Here is a 22,195-nt window from a genome sequence, read left to right on the forward strand (position 1 = left end):
CAATGCGTCTTCAGAATGAAGAATAATTACTACGAGCAGCGCTTAATTTCTAAAATTTTAGGTGCCAGATTGCACCTCTTCGAACATTCACCCCCCCACAAGAAATATGAGCTCACATGGGAAAATTTAACTGTTGTTTTGCCTGCATGGTGTTCGATAGTGGAATGGTAGAGAAATAGCTTGAAGATTGTTAGATGAACCCTCTGCCAAGCACTTCATTGGGAATTGCGGAGTAATCATGTGGAGGTAGATGTTCAAAATACCGTTTTGAAAATCAAGTTTATAAAACGTATTTTCTTATAGTCAAAACCACAGTATTTAATATAAACAGCAGTTGCTTCCGTGTGTCCCCATAGCAGTGTCGTGTTACTCCCTAATTCTGCTCAATATGTATTGGCTCCAGTCGATAGCGTTTGTGTTTTCAACTACTGCCAGCTGCAGAGTTCCAAACAGTTGCATCGTAACTGCTCAGTCAATGTGTGTTTAGTATTACTTGAAAAGGGTTTCAGCAATTAATGATGATGAAGACATTCGTGGCCCATTGGGATCACATACGATTCCCACTTCCCAAAGAATTAGGAAAAACAAAACACCATGTGGCATGAGACACAGAGTTAGATGTTTAGTAAACTTCACCCGTTGTCACATTCACCGGTACTGTCGCAGTGGCAAATTAGAGTGATATTGTGAATTAATAGATGTGTACTATTTTAAATCTCTGTTGCCGTCTTGGTCCAGGGAGTGAGTTCCAGAGAAATTCCCTTGAAGGTGCCAGAACGCTGTTCTGGCGTATTCTGGGCGAAATTAAGCCCTGACTGGAAGTATACTACAAGGTTAGGTATTTGGCCCACACCTGTTCTTGTTATATATAAAAGCTCTACCATCACATATATATACATGAAAATATATTTTAAAAATGTGAGAAATCAATTACTGGTTTTCTTTAAATGGATTATCCCTGAAATTAGATAAAGCACAAAATGCCCAGTTCTGTACTGCACAAGGCCTAACTACATCGCTATTTGGAGTAATGCTTGAGGTTAAGCCAACAAATGAAACAAAAGTCCTAAATTCTTTGGGGTTCATACAGGAAAGAATATGAACTGTATGTCACATGTTACAGATCTTCTGAAACTAAGCTTTGTAGCTTTTGCTTTATGGACAGTATCAGATTTTTGAGATGAAAATCTCAAAATGTTTACTTACTCTTCCTTTTCTCATTCACAGTTTGTTACAGCATCATATTTTGAGGTAATGCTTAATCGAGGACTAAAGTGCTGCACAGAAATGTGTATGTTGTGTCCACTCTAGAGCCTTTAAGCATTTTGGCATACTGATAACAGCCTCACAATAAATTTAATCCCTTATGAAGTTTGCTGTCAATAATTAATCATAGTTCAGAGCCAGCAGCAACATTCAGGAGTATAACTCTGTGTGTGTGTGTGTGTGTGTGTGTGTGTGTGTGTGTGTGTGTGTGTGTGTGTGTGTGAGAGAGAGAGAGAGAGAGAGAGAGAGAGAGAGAGAGAGAGTTGTGCTTGTGAGAATGTGTAGGTATTTTATTTTTCGGAAGAAGGACTTTCCCATCTGAAAGCTTAAATGTTTAGCGTTCTTTCTGTCCGTGACTCAATGCCTCCTATATGAGGTGAGTAGCAATCTATCGTGTTTGTTTTGTTGTTATTCTATCTTGGACTCTGCATTGTTTGATTTTACTTAACTATAGTGTGGTACAGAAGGGAATGACATATTCAGCCATAAAATTTTTTGACCACAAATGGAAAGAATTGAGTAGATAATAAATGTAATTTAAACCACAAACTGAGATCATACCTGCTTGATGACTACTCCTACTCCATAGAAGAATTTTTTAATGTTTAGCTTTATGGTGTGCATGTGTGTGTTAATGGTGGGAGAGAATATTCTCTCAGAATTTCTGTATATCTGTTGCTGTGGAACTGTGAAAGGTCTACAGACATTTTCTGCACAGGAAACATGAAACAAGGAGGCTGCACATCTGAGGCTTCTTCATTTCAAGAAAGGCAATGTCCATTTATGGTTTTATGCATCGAATAGGTCCATACAGACAACTAAAAAATAGTTTTTCAGAAGATGTTACTTTCTATTATAAGCCATCTAAGTGATATCACAAAACAGTTTATTTGGCTGCATGACTTAACTGTGAACGCTATTGGCTGTCTGAAGTTATCTCTTGAACACCTGGGCTGAATTATTAATTCCAAAATAAGTTTTCCATGGCTTACCCAGATTACTGCAATTGAATTCCATTGTTAAGATAACAGTAACAGCTATGTGACCATTTTATCAATTCTACCTTGAATAAGCTACAAGATATTCAAACAACCTTAATTTATTCTTAGTGTGAATTTAGCTAATATCTATACACTTTGAAATAAATACACTGTCTTCCCTGTGTGTATTATAACTACCTGCAGTTTTTGTAGCCCACATGGCAGTTGTGAAAAGGTTTTGAAGAGCGAAAGAAGCTGTTGAATATGATATTTGTGGATTATACATCAAAACTCATTATTGCCAAAGCTGCAAATTAGATTATTGAGGCTGGGGAGACAATGCACAATTATATCTCTATCACTACAATTGACTGTTGTAGCTCAGAACTCGTGAATATAATGTTGAACAGACATTTATAGGGATATCAGTGCCTGTGAAAATGACAATTATTATGATATGCAACATTTAGTTTGTGCATTTGCAAACATTTTTAATCATCATTTTTTTCATTTCCGCTGTACCTTAGTTGCTTCAAAATTCGTGGAGGTGTGTTCCATCTATGCAGCTAAATGAAAGTCAGTCTATTTTTTTTCAAACAAATTTTTGTTTTTTGCCATATGCATTCCACTTTTTTTATTTACAAAACTCTTTCAGTGGCTTGTAATATATGTTTCTTTCACATGCAGAGAGCCCTTGCAATGAAAAAGAAAGTAATTAATGACCAAATCAATATAAGCAATAACTCCCTGATCATGGTAGCCACAAAAACAATAATAAACAGATAACCAGAGTGAATAATTAATGAATCTCCCCCCCCCCCTCTCTCTCTCTCTCTCTATCTCTCTGTCTCTCTCTCTCTCAAACACACACACACACACACACACACACACACACACGCGCGCGCAACACAAACAAAAGACAAAAGATAAACACACAGCTGCAGCTGGCAACACTACACTCTATAACTCACAGACGTTGATCACAAAATGAAGACTGCAGCTGATGTGCTATGATAAACGTGAGTGAAAAAGGTCCAGATCACGGCCAGCTGGAGCATGGGGACAAAGTGAAAAAATTTTCAGGACCACACTTATCTACTAACAACACTGAAAATCATAAGTAATACCAAATGATAATTTAACCTCACAAAATTTGTTATACAAAAGTTTTTTCTAATCTGAGCAACAAGAGAAAAACATGACAAAATGGCACCTGATACATGATACATCTCCAGGGTTAAGTTTACAAAATTGGGTAGCACATGTTTAAAATTTCTGACTGCAAATGATAAAAGATTTCAGAAGATTGGCATAGTTGTTTTGCTACCAACTGCACCACAACGTTAGTGACTGACATGGTGAAGGTTACTTCAGATTTAATTTTGTGATCATGGAAGTTCTAGGATGGAAACAATAATAAGAAAAGGCAACCAACCACTCATCAGTAAATGAATGAAGGGTAACATCCAAGCGCATTTAAGCAATCATAGAATTGCATTTACTTTATAGTTTTCACTGTATTACTTGTAATTACACACTCTTTCCATGCATTGTGATCATTTAAAGAGTGCAGAGTATGTGGGGTCAAGTGCTACTATTACTGCTGCTGTGAACCGAGTTGGAAATGAGTTAACTTGAATAGGTTCCTATGGTTTCCGGCTTTGGTTCAGTGTCCAGCCCTTGTATTTCCAGTGTTCATGTGGTAAGCTATCGAAGCCTGTTTCTGAATGGCATGTATATGAGGTCTGTTAAAAAAAATTCAAGAACATTCATAATTTTGCACCAATGGTGTGTTGGAGCAAAATGGGGTTGGCACACCTGCACATGCCTGTGTTTAATGAGTAACTGCCGGAAGTTTCAGTGTTGTATGTTTGTTAGTTATTGTTCAGTGCTGTATTGAGTGGAACATAGTGTCACGCTGTTTGAAAATTTCGAGATGGCAGATTACAGGAGCAATGTGTCTGCATTAAATTTTGCATGGAAATGGAGAAAACCTTTACAGAGACACACCAAATGATGCAGGGAGCCATACTCAGTGTTATGAGTGTTTACAAGGTTTAAAAATGGCCGGACAGAAGTTAAAGGTGACCCTCATTCAGGATGCCCTTTGTCGTCTTACCAATGACACTCATGTGAGGAACATCAACAAAATTGTGCATGCCAATTGAAGACCGACTGACCGAGAGATTGAAGAAGAGTGTAACGTTTCAGTTGAATCATGTAATGAAATCCTGACACAGCATCGTGTTCCACCAAGTTCGTCCCACAGTTCATGAGTCAAGACCAGAAAGACCTTTGCCGCACAATCTCTGCAAGTGAGAACGAGATGTCCCTTAAGAGACTCATAACTGGTGGTAAGATGTGGGTCTACTGTTATCATATTGAGACCGAGGTTCAATCTTCACAGTGGGTTGGGAAAGGTTCACAAAGACCAAAAATGCTCATCGGGTCTGGTCAAACATGAAAGCCAGGCTGATAAGTGTTCTTTGACTTTGAAGGATTAGTTCATCATGAATTCATGCCATAGCGACAAATGATAGACGCTACTATCGGTACATGTTGCAATGCCTGTTCGCTTGGCATAAATCCTGCTAGATGATAGCACACTACTCAGATATGCTTATTCACTCAGTATATACTATAGTAAAATTAGATAAGATGTCGGTATATGTTAAAGCTGTACTGTCAGTAAACATATTTTGTGGGTTTCGGTATGATTTATAGTGTATTAAGTTTTTAATTTCATCTTCCAGTACTCCATTTGAGGTGCTGAGAATCATAAGGGCCTAAAGCACATCACTATTGATTGTGAGATTGTAGAATTTACTCATGCTTCTGAAATCTGTTGAACTTATGGTGAGTCAGGTTTATCTGTGCTGTAGGCCCACATTGTGTATATGAAAATTCACATAAAACTATATCACTGGTTTCTCTGATATTCACTGAAATGTGGGATCAACGGCAGTATGCTTTAGGCCCTTATGGATTTCAGTGCCTCATTGGTATTCTAGTCAAGTGACCATGTTAGTATACATTACTACTTGAGTTCAATAATTTTCGCAAATGGCACTTTTGTTTGGAATTGGTTGTTTACTGTGCAGGAATTGTCTTTTGTGTGCAATGAAAACATGAACTATGTTGAATCTATTTTAAATACTAACTGAAAAGTAAAGCTGTGAGGACAGGTCATGAATAGTGCTTGGGTAGCTCAGTCAGTAGAGCACTTGCCCCCGAAAGGCAAATGTCTCGAGTTCAAGTCTTGGTCCAGCACATAGTTTAATCTGCCAGGAAGTTTACCAGTGGACAATTTGCTGCAAAGTGTAAATCTCATTCTGGGAACAGAAAAATAAATTACCAGGAAAAGTTAGCAGCAAAGGAAGTAGGGCCTTCGACAACAGACCGTTTGAGTGGGAGAGTAATAAAATCAAATAAGCGTGTCTACAAGTGAACATTTAACAAGGAAGCATACAGTTAGCACAAGTTGTTGTGTGGGTGCAGCATCAGAACATCTGATTTTCAGCCTGGAAGTAAGTTTGTGAACTAATACATCTGTGAGAGATCTTGTACATTTGTCCAAAAAAATGGAAAAGCACGAAAACTCCCACTTAACACAAAATTACGAAATGGAAAGTTGTGAAAGCACACACATTATTTCATTATTGCCCTAAACTGTCCGTAATTACGTACAAAACAACAAAATTTAACAAAAACAATTCTTTTTTGTCATGTAAGGTATGCATGTTATTGTTATTTTTATTATTATTATTACTGTTTTTATTATTATTATTATTGCTTTTATTATTATTGGCAGTGGCTTTAGTTATATAAACTTGTTGATAAGTGTAGCTGTTATACAGTTACACTCTCACATTTATTTGAGTCTAAAAGTCTGTGAACACTCAGAATCTTTACTCACGAGCCGCCACTGAAAATCACTATACTACCTCATCCTCCATACTCTCCAGACCTGGCCCCCTGCAGCTTTTTTTTATTTCCAAAGTTGAAAATCTCCTTTGAAAGGATGAAGATCTGCAATGATAGACGAGGTAAAAGAAAATTCACAGACAAAGCTTTGCGCGATCCATCAAGTGGTGTACCAAGACTTTCTGGAGGTGGAAACTGCATTGAGAGTGGTGTATCAATTGTGGAGGAGACTACTTCAACAGAGACCATGCACAATAAATAGAAAGTATACGTAGAAAAATTTTGTGGACAAAGTTCCAGAATTTTTTCAAACAGACCTCGTGTAAGGCACATTATTTAAGAAAATTCAATTGTAATAGGAGACAGTCCATAAGGCATACAGTATCACTTACCATATGTTAAAGGAGGACCTGAAAAAAATGTCTATGGTGTAATAACAACCTGTTACTTGAAAATTAGCTTTCACGTAACTGCCCACAGGCTGAATGAGGAAAGATAGCGCCAGAAATTGCAAAAATTAATTTAAATTGTATGGAGCAAATTCAGAAGGCACATTTTAACAAATGATCAAGAAGTGCAACAACTCAAGAGAAACTGTAAAATGCTTGTTGCAAGGGGTAGTTCTCATTCTGTTGGGGGCTGTTTTTAATTGTGGACAAACAAGTTCAGTGATAACTTTAGAGAAGTAGTAACATATATCAGTATCCGGCAAAACTGAAGATTTTGGTAATATCACAGTTTTGCAATTTAGTAACCTTCAGGTATTAAGTGTCCATAGAACTTCCCTGCTGTGCAGAGAAAAGAACTACAGCTACAGTAGACTGTCGTGTTTCCAGGAAAAACAGTAGTTTTTGTAGATGATGCAATTATCAATAGTAGTAGTAGTAGTAGTGGTGGTGGTGGTGGTAGAAGTAGTCATGGTGGTGGATGGGTTGTTCCTCTATGGAGTGGTGCGATATTCCTCTATGGAGCATTTTTGCATGATTGATTGTTGGACATATCATAACATAACAGTTTAAGAACAAAAAAACATAATTCATATATTCAAGCATTTCCAGATCTAGTTTGATGAGGATGGGACAAGTAATTGGCTGTGCTCTTATAATGTAACTATCCTAGCATTTGACTGATATAATATGGGGAAACCACAATGAACTAAATCAGAGTGATGGAATGCTGATTAGAGCATCCATCTTCTCTAACACAGTCTAGTGCAACCTCATTAACTTTATCACCTAGTTTACAGGACTGTTTTGTATATATATTCTTCCAAAGAAGTTATTTCATGAAGTAATTAAAAGAGCTATTGGAAACAGTGTTCACTGTCCAACACCTGGTATCACACAGGCTACACATAGTATGCACACATTATTTAACAATGCAAAAAGCTGCTGCTACACTGTTCATTTCTTTTGCAACACTGATCACTGCACATACTAAACACAATATCAGCTGACATCAGGATCAGGAAGAGAATGTTTGGTTCCCATTTTATGTACTGTGACATTCCATCTATTGGCATGGAAAATTGAATCAGTGTCCTTCCATAATGAGTTGGATATTGAGCTCAAAAAGAGGGTAAGATGTCAGTATTATCCGATGTGGAGCTTTGCGATAACATTTTCCAGCCAGATAAAAGACGAGTATAGAGCAGAAATGTGCTTTGTAATGATAAGAGTTGTTTCATTTACATTTACTTGTGTCGTCTTTTTTTTTTTTTAATGAAATCTTTACATTACTTAAACTGAATAGACTACATTGTGTTAACAGTTAAGTTTTAACTGTCTTCGTAAATGAATTTGTTTCTCTAATTTCTTTAATCTTCTTATGCAATTTATTGTACAATTATATTCATTGGTAGGAAGTGTTGTCTTGTATTCAGTGTAGATCTTGTTCCACGGTCATTGACAGAACTGTGAGACTTAAAACTTTCTAAGGATATAGATGGTCCTGTGAAATTTCAGGTAGATGCCAGTAACTTATTGCTATGATATTTTGATGCAGAGTCTTTTGGTTATCTTAAGGTGTATAATGGCAAACATATAGTGAACTCCCCTATTTAAGACCACGCCAGCATTCATGATGTATTCAACAGCGGCAAATCTTATCAATGGCAAACTATAAGCTTTGTGAAGTACAAGCAGAATATTCACCATCTCCAAGCTTTCGAATTCAGTGTTGTGGAACACTGTATTTCTTCTGGTGATTTGATGAAATACAACAAAACAAAAGTTTCGGCTCATACTTCGAACTTTGGGAACACCATCATTAAGGGACCAGTAGAAATATGAGTGCCTGATTATCTTGTCATGAGGATGGTGGTATACAGGTTGATACTGCATGGAATCCTGTCACTGGATAACTTTGAGGGAAACATTCCACTTGGGAAAAATATACCTAAAAACAAAGATTCTATAACTTACCAAACGAAAGCATTGGTACATTGATAGAGACAATAACAAACACACACGCACAAATTTCAGCTTTCGCAACCCACGGTTGCTTCATCAGGAAAGAGGGAAGGAGAGGGAAAGACAAAAGGATGTGGGTTTTAAGGGAGAGGGTGTGTGTGTGTGTGTGTTTTTTTGTGTTTGTTATTGTCTCTATCAATGTACCAACGCTTTCGCTTGGTAAGTTACGGAATCTTTGAGGGAAACATTCCACGTGGGAAAAATATATGTAAAAACAAAGATGCTGTAACTTACCAAACGAAAGTGTTGGTATGTTGATAGAGACAATAAAAAACACACAAACACACACACAAATTTCAAGCCTTTGCAACCCAAGGCTGCTTCATCAAGAAAGAGGGAAGGAGAGGGAAAGACGAAAGGATGTGGGTTTTAAGGGAGAGGGTAAGGAGTCATTCCAATCTCGGGAGTGGAAAGACTTACCTTAGGGGAAAAAAATGATAGGTATACACTCGTACACACATACATATCCATTCGCACATATACAGACACAGGTAGACATATGTAAATGCAAAGAGGTTGGGCAGAGATGTCATTCGAGGCGGAAGTACAGAGGCAAAGATGTTGAATGACAGGTGAGGTACGAGTGGCGGCAGCTTGAAATTGGCGGAGGTTGAGGCCTGATGGGTAATGGGAAGAGAGAATATATTGAAGGGCAAGTTCCCATCTCCGGAGTTCTGATAGGTTGGTGTCAGAACCTATCAGAACTCCGGAGATGGGAACTTGCCCTTCAATATATTCTCTCTTCCCGTTACCCACCAGGCCTCAACCTCCATCAATTTCAAGCTGCCGCCACTCGTACCTCACCTGTCATTCAACAACATCTTTGCCTCTGTACTTCCGCCTCGACTGACATCTCTGCCCAACCTCTTTGCATTTACATATGTCTGCCTGTGTCTGTATATGTGTGGATAGATATGTATGTGTGTACGAGTGTATATCTATCCTTTTTTCCCCCCTAAGGTAAGTCTTTCCGCTCCCGGGATTGGAATGACTCCTTACCCTCTCCCTTAAAACCCACATCCTTTTGTCTTTCCCTCTTTCCTGATGAAGCAACCTTGGGTTGCGAAAGCTTGATATTTGTGTGTGTGTTTTTTATTGTCTCTATCAACATACCAACGCTTTCGTTTGGTAAGTTAAAGCATCTTTGTTTTTAACAGGCCCACACCAAAAGAAGTGCATGCATTCAAATAACACTTAACAGCATCATTTGAGTACATCAAACATGCACTGGCAGTTTGGTATTGTGCACTGCAGAGGTTGAATGCATGACAAGTGAGATGGGCCTTGATAACCAATAGAGGTCACTGCAGTTGCGCTGCACTGCGCTTGCACGGCGAGCACACCACCATCTCATCATGTGAGTGCACTGGCAATTACATTACATGTGGCTAGTATTCAGGCAGCTGCACAGTCAGTCAGTTTAGTGCTCATGCTTGATACCTACGGACCAATCTCCACTGTACTAGAACTGTTGGCAAACTATCTTGCATGTCACCTGGTTTTTCTCTGTGTTTGCGTCTCCGATTTGTCTCTCTACTGCTCTTGATCTTGTCGTTGTTGTGGTGACTGCTTTGTGTAGCGCCTCATTGTCATAATGTTGTTTGTTTTTGTCCTGGTCTATTGTCTGTTGTCAATCTATCACATTTCGTTCTCCATACCATTGGGTTGGGTTACTCTTGTGTAGGTGGCTTTTGTGACTGGCAGCTCCCTACATTTCTGCATTGACCAATGTGCGCATCGATATCTGCCTACTGTGGATATAACCAATAGGGTCTTAAATATATGAGATGAGTACACTTTCATCTGTAAACACTTGGAAATCATCAGAAGACCCTGCACCAACGTAGTGTGGCAGGAAGTAACCAACATGTGGCAGTTCACCTGAAATCTCATAGAACACTGACAGATCTGTTTTTGCAGTAATTATCAATGTTATTTTAGACGTGTGTAACTGGTTGGTAAATGTACTCGAATAGTGCAGTTAAAATCCCTGCTGTTTTGAAGAGAACTTTACAGTGAGTCTGATTATTATTATTTTGTTATTATTCTTATGGCCCCTTTCTGCAGTTTCAAAACTGTGTTCATGTTTAGTGACTTTGTACTCCAAAAACAATTCCATAGCTAAGAACTGAGTGTACATGTGAATAGTGTGTAGTTAAAAGGCCCTGACTCCTACATAGTGAAGGCAGGACTCAAAGGGCATAACATACTGATGACATTTTGTTTCCAAGTGTCTTTGTGTATTCACACCACATCAACTGAGAATCAATATTCATTCGTAGAAATTTTGTGTTTGTTTTACATTCTGTAGACGTGTGATATACACTTAATGTATCAATGTCATTGTCACCGTTCAAACTCAAACTGAAGCTGGCTGCAAAATGTCCAATCATAGCATGATAAGATTTCAAAGGGGTACAGAGATTGATAACTTGCTTTAAATTTTCAGAAACATAAAGCTGCACACTTCACAGACAAGACAATTCCTACAAATACATCGGTGTGAAAATTTGTGGGGATTGGAATGGAATGATCACATCGACTGAATTATTGACAGTGGCAGTCTTTGACTCATTGGTAGGATATTGAGAAAATGCTGTCAGTCTTCAAATGAGACAGATTACAAAGTACTTGTATGTCCCATTCAAAAATATAGCTTAGGTGTGTGAAATGCCTTATCAGATAGTACTAATGGAGGACACAAAATAAAAGTGCCACTACTCACAAAGTTCTAGTGTGGACTGTAATCATCATATGGCAGTGAAACTTGGTAGATATGTTGATGCATTAATGCGGAGCCAAAATACATTGGGGGGGGGGGGGGGGGGGGAAGAGAGAGAGAGAGAGAGAGAGAGTTCCAATTTTGGACAGCAGGTGCAAATCTGGCACTGTGACTGCAAGAATGATGTATAAAAATGTTTCAACTTGTAATGGATTAAGAACATGACATGACTAGAAAAGGTCAAACAAGTGATAAAGGCTTAAAGTTGATTTTATTATTAAACACTGCAATTTGTTCAGAATGAGCACCAGAGACGTTGATGAAATGCTCCATCTAAAAAACGATGTGATCAACAGTTGCTGGCAGCATTTCTAATTGAATCTAATTGATGTGTTCCTGTATATTGGTCTTCATATCAGATAGAGAGTGAATGTGTTGGTAAAAAACATTCTTTTTGATAACCTCAGGCTGCGCGGAGTGGCCAAGCGGTCTGAGGCGCCATGTCACGGGCTGCGCGGCCCCTCCTGCCAGAGGTTCGAGTCCTCCCTCGGGCATGGATGTGTGTGTTGTTCTTAGCATAAGTTAGTTAAAGTAGAGTATAAGACTAGGGACTGATGTCATCAGCAGTTTGGTCTCTTAGAAATTCACACACATTTGAACATTTGATAATCCCGGTGCCAAATGTCACATGGATTCAGATCAGGTGGTCTTGCAGACCATGCATCTGGATAATGTCTGGAGGTAACACATTTGTGGAAGGTTGCATTAAACTGATCCTTCACTGGACAAGCAACATAAGGTGTTGCCACATCCTGTATGAAAACAGTGGTTTCCTCAAAGTTGCCATCTTCCAAAGCAGGAATCACATGCTGTCTAAGCAGGTCTCGAAAACATACAGACGTAATGGTACACCTGACAGTCCCTGTGGGTGTAATCTCTTCAAAGATGACTGAGAACAAAGATACTTGTGAATCTGCACCACACAGTCACATACGGCTAGTGCAATAGCACTTTGTGCACCACACGCAGTTTAATAGTAGCCGAAATTTGTCATTTCTGTTTATTCTCTGCACCATGTAGCATAAAATTTGCTTCATCACTCCATAGAATATTGCCCAGCCACATGTCATCAACTTCTCTCCATACCAAAAACTGACGAGCAAATTCAGAACATTGCTGGAGGTTATGAGGTTTAGTTACTGTGCCATCTGGATCTTATATTGGTACCAGTGTGAGATAGACCAGAAGAAATTTGTTCTGGTGACCATGGTATGGACAATTCCCATCACATTAGCACTAGCACTATCCAGGCATATGCCATATGGTCAGTTACAGCAACAGCAACCTCGTCAATAACTTCCACTGGGTTAGGATGCCTTGTTCTTCCAGGTACCACACCAAGATCATCTCTGTCTTAGAATTTTGTTGTCATCTTCTTTAAACCATTTAATGATGTTAGACCTCTCCTCAGACCTTTTTGTCAGCAATACTCTCTCAATTCAGCTTTGTTATTGTTGCCATTCACATAAAACAGTTTCACTAACAACGACTGCGTGGATATAATTCTGTCATACAAACAGTGTACATTGCCAAATTTACCCAAAATTGTAAGTAATTTATTTTTGGGCATAAATCGGTTCCACGTTAACATGTTAGCATGTCTACCAAGTTTCGGTACCATACAATAATTACGGCCTACTCTGGACCTCTGTGAGTAGCTGCATCACAAGTTTTAGCAACGGGAGAGTCACTGAGAAGATCAAAAACTTTAACTGACAGACACTTGAAGATACAGACAAATGCCAACTGTCCAATAGAAACCTACTTACAAGAACCAGAATTAAGAGAGGATTTCTTGGAACAGACAATTTCCTTCTACATATCACTCCCGAAGCAAGTACCAAGACTAGATTGAACTAATTGCAGCATGCACTGAGGTATTTAAACAGTCATTTTTTCTGTCCTCCTCACATGAATAAACTGTGGTGCAGTGGGAAATACTCTCAGCCATCCACTTCGCAGTGGGTTGCAGAGTATAGATGTAGATGTAGAAGAAGACTCAGAAAACCTTTTATATTGTCAAGGTGCATGTTTAATGATGTGTGCCTTGTTTCATAAGCATTTTTGCTAATCAGCAGAAGTGTTGTTGTCAGTGAAGATGATTTGTTCATGAAAATGTAAGAATTCAAAAAAAAGATGAAAACAAGTTTTTGTGGTTCTTTTCTAAGATTTCTGGTAAATATTAGGCAGACATTTCTTTCCCACAGCTTGCATTTTGAGCAATATGCATTTCATATTGCAATGAGGTAATATTAAACTCTGTGAACATGTAAATGTATTGCTGCTTGCTAAAACCAATTCTAGAAAAGGCTTATGAAAATTATCAGTCCACATGACGGATACCTAAGCTATTAGGATCTGTATGACAGTAATAAGTCTGATCTTTTTTTAGTTCATTGATAATATCCAAAACAGAAGGTGAGTTGTGCAGTTGTTTCATCATATGGATATATATTTTAATTTCATCTGGAATGTTTAATAATCTGACTTTTCCTGCTTTTTGAAGAGTGATAATGTTTTTATTAATACTGTTTGAGAGAATACTAACATTCTGCTAGTGACAGAAATAAAAACACCATCATATCCAGCAAAATTACTACTTTTTAGTGTCTTGATGAGTTCTATAACCTCCTTAGGGGCTGTGTTTTTGAAACTAATGTCTGTTGGTGGTGAGTGCACTGTCTGCATAAGAAAATGTACCACATCTATACTTCAAGCTTTGTTGGTCCATCGTAGCCAGGGGACATTGGCTGGAACATACTTCTCAATGTCAATAAACTTTACCAACAGTCATACACTTTAAGATATTTTATTCTGAAAGCAACCAGTTTTGACAATTCATTTTGCCAACTTCAGGCCCAATACACTTTTTTCAAAGCAACTAACTTATTGTATAGAGCCATAAAACTGGATATTCCTATCGTATAGATGCTTCATATGAAGACGTGACACCAATGTCTTCGTATGAAGCATATGTACAATGATTGGATTTCACGATATACAGTTTTATGATGCTATACGATAAGTTCGTTGATTTGAAAAAAGCATATGAGGTCAGAAGATGGCAAAATGAATTTCTGAAACTGGTTGCTTTCAGAATAAAATAAAATAAAATGAAATATCATAAAGTGTATGGCTGTTGGTAAAGTTTATTGGCATTGAAAATCATCTATACTTGGTTGTTTATTACTGGTTGTTTGTTCCTTCATGGTCATGAGTCCAGTACAGACACCAAGACAATGTCATTTTGATTGGTTGACAGGCACACAAATATAGCATTTATTTATTATTTTATTTATTTCTTTATCGTAAGTCTGTTGCTGTTGCACTGGCATGATATTACAGAAAAGAAATGCACCAGTAACATTGCATAGCAGTAGCTCCTATTTAAAAGAGTCCAAAGTGCTGGATGTACAGGGTACGCTCTCACAAAAATTGATTGACAGAGTGAGTGCTCCAAAATGTGATTTTTTATTGACTTTTTGAAGCTCGTCATCTATTAAATCGACATGGCTGAGATAATATTGTAGTAACCTTTTAATAATCATCCATATCCTTAAGCTTCAATTAATATTGATTAGCATGGGCAGAGAAATTTTGTAATAATGTTGCGACACAAGAAAAATTACTGTAAACTAGACAGGAGGATACACCCCCCCCCCCCCCACCCCTGTACTAGCAATCTCTGAAAAGGACATTGACTGAAAGTTTAGTAACATTTTCAGTCTTGTTTATGTATCTGTCAAGCTCTCAGTACCTCAGCTATATGGTAGGTTATGGGCTAACAACTTAAATTTTTTATACTTAACTATCATATTTATTAAAGAAATTACAAACATACAGTGATGATATAATGGGTGTAAGTAAAGCAGGGGTGGATAGGTGGTGCTCAGCATGCAACAGTCTATGTATCAGTATCACTTGTTACAATAAAGAATTCCTTGGTCAACTTATCTATGCTGATAAATGGACTACATCCAGAGAACTTAAAATCAGTTTTAAAATTGTGGAAGCAGTGGATAAAAGTTTTTACAATATGAATTCTGCAGTAGCTCTTTCCGGAGCAGAGAAATCATCAGAAGGAAATCTGCCAAGACTTGATTGGACAGTATGAGGCTGAATGTGACAATCTTTTGAATAGTATTGCCATCAGAGGTGATATGTGGTTCTAGTATTATGAGCTGCTGTCCAAAAGTCATCCTGTATAAAGTCCCCATAAAAATGTATTTAAGAGGTAATGACCTGCAGAAAAAATGATGTCCACAGTCTCTGAAGATAGCACAGAGTTATTATTTGGGGTAGAAAGTGGAGGAGTTGTCAGTTCATATATATGAGTACTGAGTAATAGTATATTTTTTAAAAATAAATCTCTACTGCTTGGCGCTCCACGGCTTTAATATATTTATTAAGGGATATCTTCTAAACACCATGGGCCCCACTTTAAATGTTTATTTGCTGGACCAGAATTCAGATTTATAATCCATCATCAGTGGCATCTGTTACAGAGGAACAAGTGTATGTGGATAAATTTCTACAGCATGACAACTGTATGTATAGTAGCAGAAATATAAATCTATTTGTGTTTCATATCTCTATAGCAATGACATGCATCAATTACAAAGTCTTTAGGATGTTCAGCCTGGTGTGCATGTAGAAAGCAAACCCCCATGTGGATACCTAGAACCCAACTACAGCCATGTCTTCGTTAATAGGATACGATATAAAATCCAGTCTATCTCGTAGTACACAGGTTGTGTGTGTTACTACTGTCAAATCTTGTTACTGTTGTTGTGGTCTTCAGTCCTGAGACTGGTTTGATGCAGCTCTCCATGCTACCCTATCCTGTGCAAGCTTCTTCATCTACCAGTGCTTACTGCAACCTACTTACTTCTGAATCTGCTTAATGTATTCATCTCTTGGTCTCCCTCTATGATTTTTACCCTCCACGCTGCCCTCCAATGCTAAATTTGTGATCCCTTGATGTCTCAGAACATGTCCCACCAACTGGTCCCTTCTTCTTGTCAAGTTGTGCCACAAACTCCTCCCCAATTCTATTCAATACCTCCTCATTAGTTATGTGATCTACCCATCTAATCTTCAGCATTCTTCTGTAGCACCACATTTTGAAAACTTCTATTCTCTTCTTATCCAAACTATTTATCGTCCATGTTTCATTTCCAATCTCTATAGCAATGACATGTATCAATTACGAAGTCTTTAGGATGTTCAGCTCAGTATGCATGTAGAAAGCAAACCCCCAGGTGGCTACCTAGAACCCAACTACAGGCATGTCTTTGTTAAATCTTGGTAGTGATAATTCTTGATTACATTTGACATAACTGTTGTATAGTGTAAACATGGAACTAACATGTTAAGGAGTCAATATATTAGCTATTTTCTGTTATTTCTAGGATCATATTTACATACACCTGTGGTACGTGTGTTTATATGTGTAAAATACATTGTTCGGACCATTGGTATATGAAACTAGAATATGCAAAAGGTATAAAATTACAAAGTAATCCATTATATCACATAACATTAGACAATTTTAAGTGCAGGATATGAAGATGATCCAAATGAAACTTGTTTGGCTCAAAAACTATTGAAATTTTGTATGTATGTCTTATGTTGTCCAATTGTTTTGTCATATGAGTTTATATTTAAATTTCTTCTAGAATGTTTAATAATCTGCCTTTTTCTGTTTTATGAAGAATGGTAGTTTTTTTATTAATGCCATGTAAGAAAATACAAGCTTTTGCTAATAATATTAACAAAAACACCATCATATCCAGTAAAATTACTGCATTTCAGTGATCTCATGAAATCTATAATCTCCTGAGAGGCTGTATTTTTGTAAATAATGTATGTTGGTGGTGAGTGTGGTGTCTTTATATGAATACCACATCTATACTTGTTTATTTGTTACTGAGAGCAGTGTTTGCAGCCATTGTGAGGAAGTAATCATTGAATTTGGTGGTGAATGATTTGAAAGTGTCAGTGTTTGTGCCAGGTCTATTTTCTGGCAGCTCCATTTCGTTTGTATTATTGGTTTTGTCCGTTTTTTGTTTACGTCCTGGAATTCACTAGATCTGCACAGCACTGCAGTCAGTTCAAAACTGAGCATACGATTTTTATTCAAACTGTATTTAATAATTTCCTATTGATATTTATGTGTCAGATTTGGCATATAAGTGGTGGCAAGAGCATATTAGGGAAGTGTGCCTTGAAATGCTGTGTCAGAGGCACTTGGCAGAATAACTCACCATTTATCATTTAACATAGATCACTTACAATGAAATAAGTTTATTCATTAAGTACACAATTGATAAGTAGGGTATTTTTACAGAAAAACTTACTTATTTAATATTCTTAAAAAAATCTTATCAACGCTGTTTATTTAACAAAGTTCTGTTACTTTGCAAATGCATGTTTCTGTAAACAGTAATAAATCTTAACTTTAAAAATGTTGTAGGTCAAGGATCAAGCAGATATTGGAAGTTTATTAAAAATTTTAGACATCTTATTTTGTGTGAGTTTCTGGTCTTTGCCATCTTTGTCTTAGAATGTCAAAGTCCAGTTTGCTTACTCTCTGGTGTCAGACTAAGTTAAGTTGCTTTTGATGAAAAGTAATTTTGTGTAGATATATAGGCTTACAACAGTTAGTCTTGACTAGACTGAATGGCAGTGGCACTTATGATTCCTTTGTTGAATTTTCAGAATTTCACAGATTTATAAAGAGTGTTACCACACTAGTGTGCTGTAGGCATTGTGAGGCTGGAAAAGAGAAACACTATTGACTGCCTCTGTCAGGTAGCACAAAAGATAGCAAACTCATGCTATGCTCCTGCATCTTTCTGCCCTCTTAAATCTTTAGTTAATCCCAGAATTAGTTCCTGTTTCTTTATCAGGACTGCAGAGGAATTTTTTTTACGGGAAAACCAATTCATTGCTATTTTTAATTTTTCATGAGCTGCCTGATGTAATTCCATGGCATCATGGTGTGTATTAAGCAGTGTTGTGTTGTCTGTATAGTGTGCTACTGAATTATCTCCTACATGGAAGTTAAATTATTGATTGCAACCGTAAAAAGATATGGTCCCAGAACTGAGCTCTGTGGCACCCTGTCTGAACTTCCTTCAGCAAAGAGTATCATTTTTAACTGAGACAGACTGCCTCCTGTTAATTAAAGGACTAGGCTTCAGCTAAAGCTGGTTTGCATTTACCATAAAATTCTGGTTTCTGAGCAAACACAGGCATGCCTGCCAAGCACGCAGATACAACAGCCGCAGGTTGCACACAATTTGATTCACTATTGCCACTAACAATTATCATATGCAAGCATTATCAGATAATATTGTTTGACTATGGTATTGAGTGGTGCTCTTAACTCGTAAACACTTTGCCACCAGGGAAATACTTAATTATGTGATGATGTTTGCGCCTGTTAAGTGAAATCAGTAATAGTGAAGCATATTTTATGCCATCTGTGGTTATTTTATATGAATATTAAATTCCATTTTTGCTAGTAACTTGTTAATAGGTATACAATCAAAAGATTGTTGAGATCACAAATAATAGGAGACACTACATTGTTATTTTCAACTGCACTTATGTTAACAGCTTCAAAGACAGTAGTAATACTTTTACCAAGCTGTCTCTTGCAGAGAAGGTCTTGCTTTTAAATATTATAACTGGTTGTACATGAGAGATATGTATGTTTTGGAGAAAACTAGAACAATAGAAACTTGTTGGTAGTTCTGGGGCAGATGCTTATCCCCTTTCTGAAGGTTACTGAAACTAAAGCCTTTTTTGAGTACATAAGGGAAAATTCCAGATTCTAAACATATGTTAAAAATGAAAGTAAATGGTTGGCAGATAAGATATGTAGCTTTTTTAAATTAAATAATTTGAAAACCCAATAACAGATCACATTTCTGGGGTTGTAGAACTGTGACACAGCTCTTGTAAAATCCTTGGGAGTGGTAACATTTCAATAGTAAGCATCCTTCCCAAGTGGCTCAACACTAGGTGGGTTTAATGCACATGAACCACTTTGTTTAATTTTGTTTCTAGCTCACTTACTGAGGCTAGGAAGTAAACATTCTCTCCTTCTGAAGCCAGTCGTTTGTCTTGTGTGTGCATTGTTAATTTTCTTGTTTGATAATGCCCCATGCTGCTTTGTGTTTGTTGGAAGAACATTCTACAAAGAAGTGTCATGAAATTTTTGATATCCCCTAAAAAAAAATTAAATTTCATAGTTAACAATGTAGGAAAAGATGGATTGCTACTTACCATAAAGAAGACACATCAAGTTGCAGACAGGCACAATTAAAAGACTCTTACATATAGCTTTTGGCCACAGGCTTCATCAGCATAAGACAGACACGGAATGCTGGCCCAAGAAGCTGCTGGAGTTGGCAGTCACGTGTGCATGAGGTGTGCTTTGTGTGTGTGTGTGTGTGTGTGTGTGTGTGTGTGTGTGTGCGCGCACGCGTGCACGCGTGTGTGAATGGTCTGTGTCTCTCTTTTACTGATGAAAGCTGTGGCTGAAAGCTATATGTAAGTGTCTTTTAATTGTGGCTGTCTGCAAGTTGACGTGTCTTTTTTTACGGTAAGTAGCAATCTGTCTTTTCCTGCTTGTTGATATTCCTACCTGAAGTTCCCATTGTGTGAAGTTACATAACTATATTTTTTTGCAGGTGCATGTCTGCACTCCTGGTACACTCGCTGCACCACATTTCCATAGCATGCCACTAAAGGAACGAAAACAAAATGGCAGCTCATAGGTTGGTGAGCTGATAGTGTTTACTATCAGTCATAGGAAAATTCCTTCCTTAAGTACTTTCGGAAACATGTGGTTGCTTATATCTTAGAGTGTAATTGTTTCATTATTTCCTGTGACAAGTCTGAGTTGTTTTGAAGAAAAGTGGTCTTCTACGTAGTGGTTTTTTCCTAGCCAGTGAAACTTTTTTGTGAATTGTTTGTATCCTCCAGTGGCATGCAAATTTTCTGTTGGTATTGGAGGCACATAATAATACCATCCTATTGCCTTTGTCTGCTGGCAGCACAATAATGTCATTGTGCAATGTGTAAAACACCTTGTATTTTGTTGCTATAATTTTCAGTTTCAGGACAGTTGATACTTCTTGTGTTTCCACAGACAGACAACGAACGTTCTGTTCATATGACTGCTGATCTCATGTTTCAGTGTGGTTCTCAGAGCTGGTGCTGGTTCCACTCACTCTCTCCTCTCCTTCCCTTCTCTGAAACTTGTTAAGTGTCTTCTGCACTACTTGTAACTTCCCATATTTTCAGATATCACCTGTGGTGGGCATTTCATGTTGATGGCTCTCTCATTGTGCCCTACTATGTCTTCCTGAGAGAGTTTCATGTGTAAGCCTAGAATAGTTACAGTTTCTCCAAGCTTTTGTTCCTCTTTTCTTCTCTAGAGGAACTCCTGGTGCCAAAAGGTGTTTTTATTTCAACCTTTAGTCATGTATAAGCTTTTGAAAGAATGCAGTGGATGTTTGATGTATGTAAACAAAAGAAATGAGCTATATCCATTGATCTCACATATACACTAATTGCAAACCAATGCAGAGCTTCATTCTGTCATAACCACTACCTTATGTTTTCAGAATCAGTAGACATGGCAAAGTAGTGCCACTGAAGTAACACAGACAAAATAATAGAAAAGTTAGAGCCTAGTTTTTGAATAAAACATAAGCATTGTGCATGATGTATCTAGAGCTGGATTTGAGTTCTAGTATAAGTTTTTAATCTGTCTTAAAAAAGCCCATTGTATCTTCTTTGCCCATAGGGGCATGTGTGTATTTCTCAGGTATATTGTGTGGTTGCCAGTACTTCACAGTGCAAGAAGTGGAATGACAGATTAATGCTGGTGGCTTGAGCTGCACTAAGAGAATGAAAATGATTGTACTGATGTCAGCCATGTTTTATCATAACTTTTCCTGTTTCCCTTTCAGCCCAGAAGGTAAATCTGTAAACACAGATAGAGATAGCCGCAGTGGGGGGGGGGGGGGGGGGGGGGGGGAAACTGCCCTTTTAAATGGATGTGAATACAGTTCTTAGAATGGAACAAATCTGGGCTAGAACATGTGCATAAAGGAGAAAAACGAGGTAAAAACTTGTTATATGTTAAGAAGTAGTCAGTGCAATTCAGTAGTGTCTTGTTATGAGAGATTCTTGGGAATGGGAATAGAAAAGTAGAAGAAAATCAATCAGAACGTTTAAACCACAAAATCCTTCATCCCTGATGGATATCTCTGTTACATAATCAGAAATTCTGTGGATTAATCAACTGACACTTCTCTCACCGAACACATTCCTGATAAAGTGTGCTTCATATACAGCTGGGCTTAAATTGATTAAAAATATATGTGGAGAAATTCCATGTTCTGGCACATCAGGAAGGATCATAAAGCTAATGCTTGTTAGAAGAATATTTTAAACTTGTAGAAGCTCCTGTTCTGATGGGTTACTTCCTCAAAGAGGATGATACCAGAGTAGTTTAAGAATTGAGGAGGGCAACAGGTCAAGCCAGAAAGGATTTGATGAAGGAGGAACGTAATAATATTGAACAATTAGGGAGATACTTCAGTCGTGACTTAATGTATAATGAAGTAATTCGACTGATGTGTGAGAAGAAAGGATGAAAGAGTGTTGTGGAGATAAAGGTGATGGACTGCTATGTGGTGAATAAATCATCTGAAATAAAGGGAAGGTGGGAACAATATTTTGAGTGGCTA

The sequence above is a fragment of the Schistocerca americana genome, chromosome 8, assembly GCF_021461395.2.
Source record: "Schistocerca americana isolate TAMUIC-IGC-003095 chromosome 8, iqSchAmer2.1, whole genome shotgun sequence".
Classification (NCBI taxonomy): domain Eukaryota; kingdom Metazoa; phylum Arthropoda; class Insecta; order Orthoptera; family Acrididae; genus Schistocerca; species Schistocerca americana.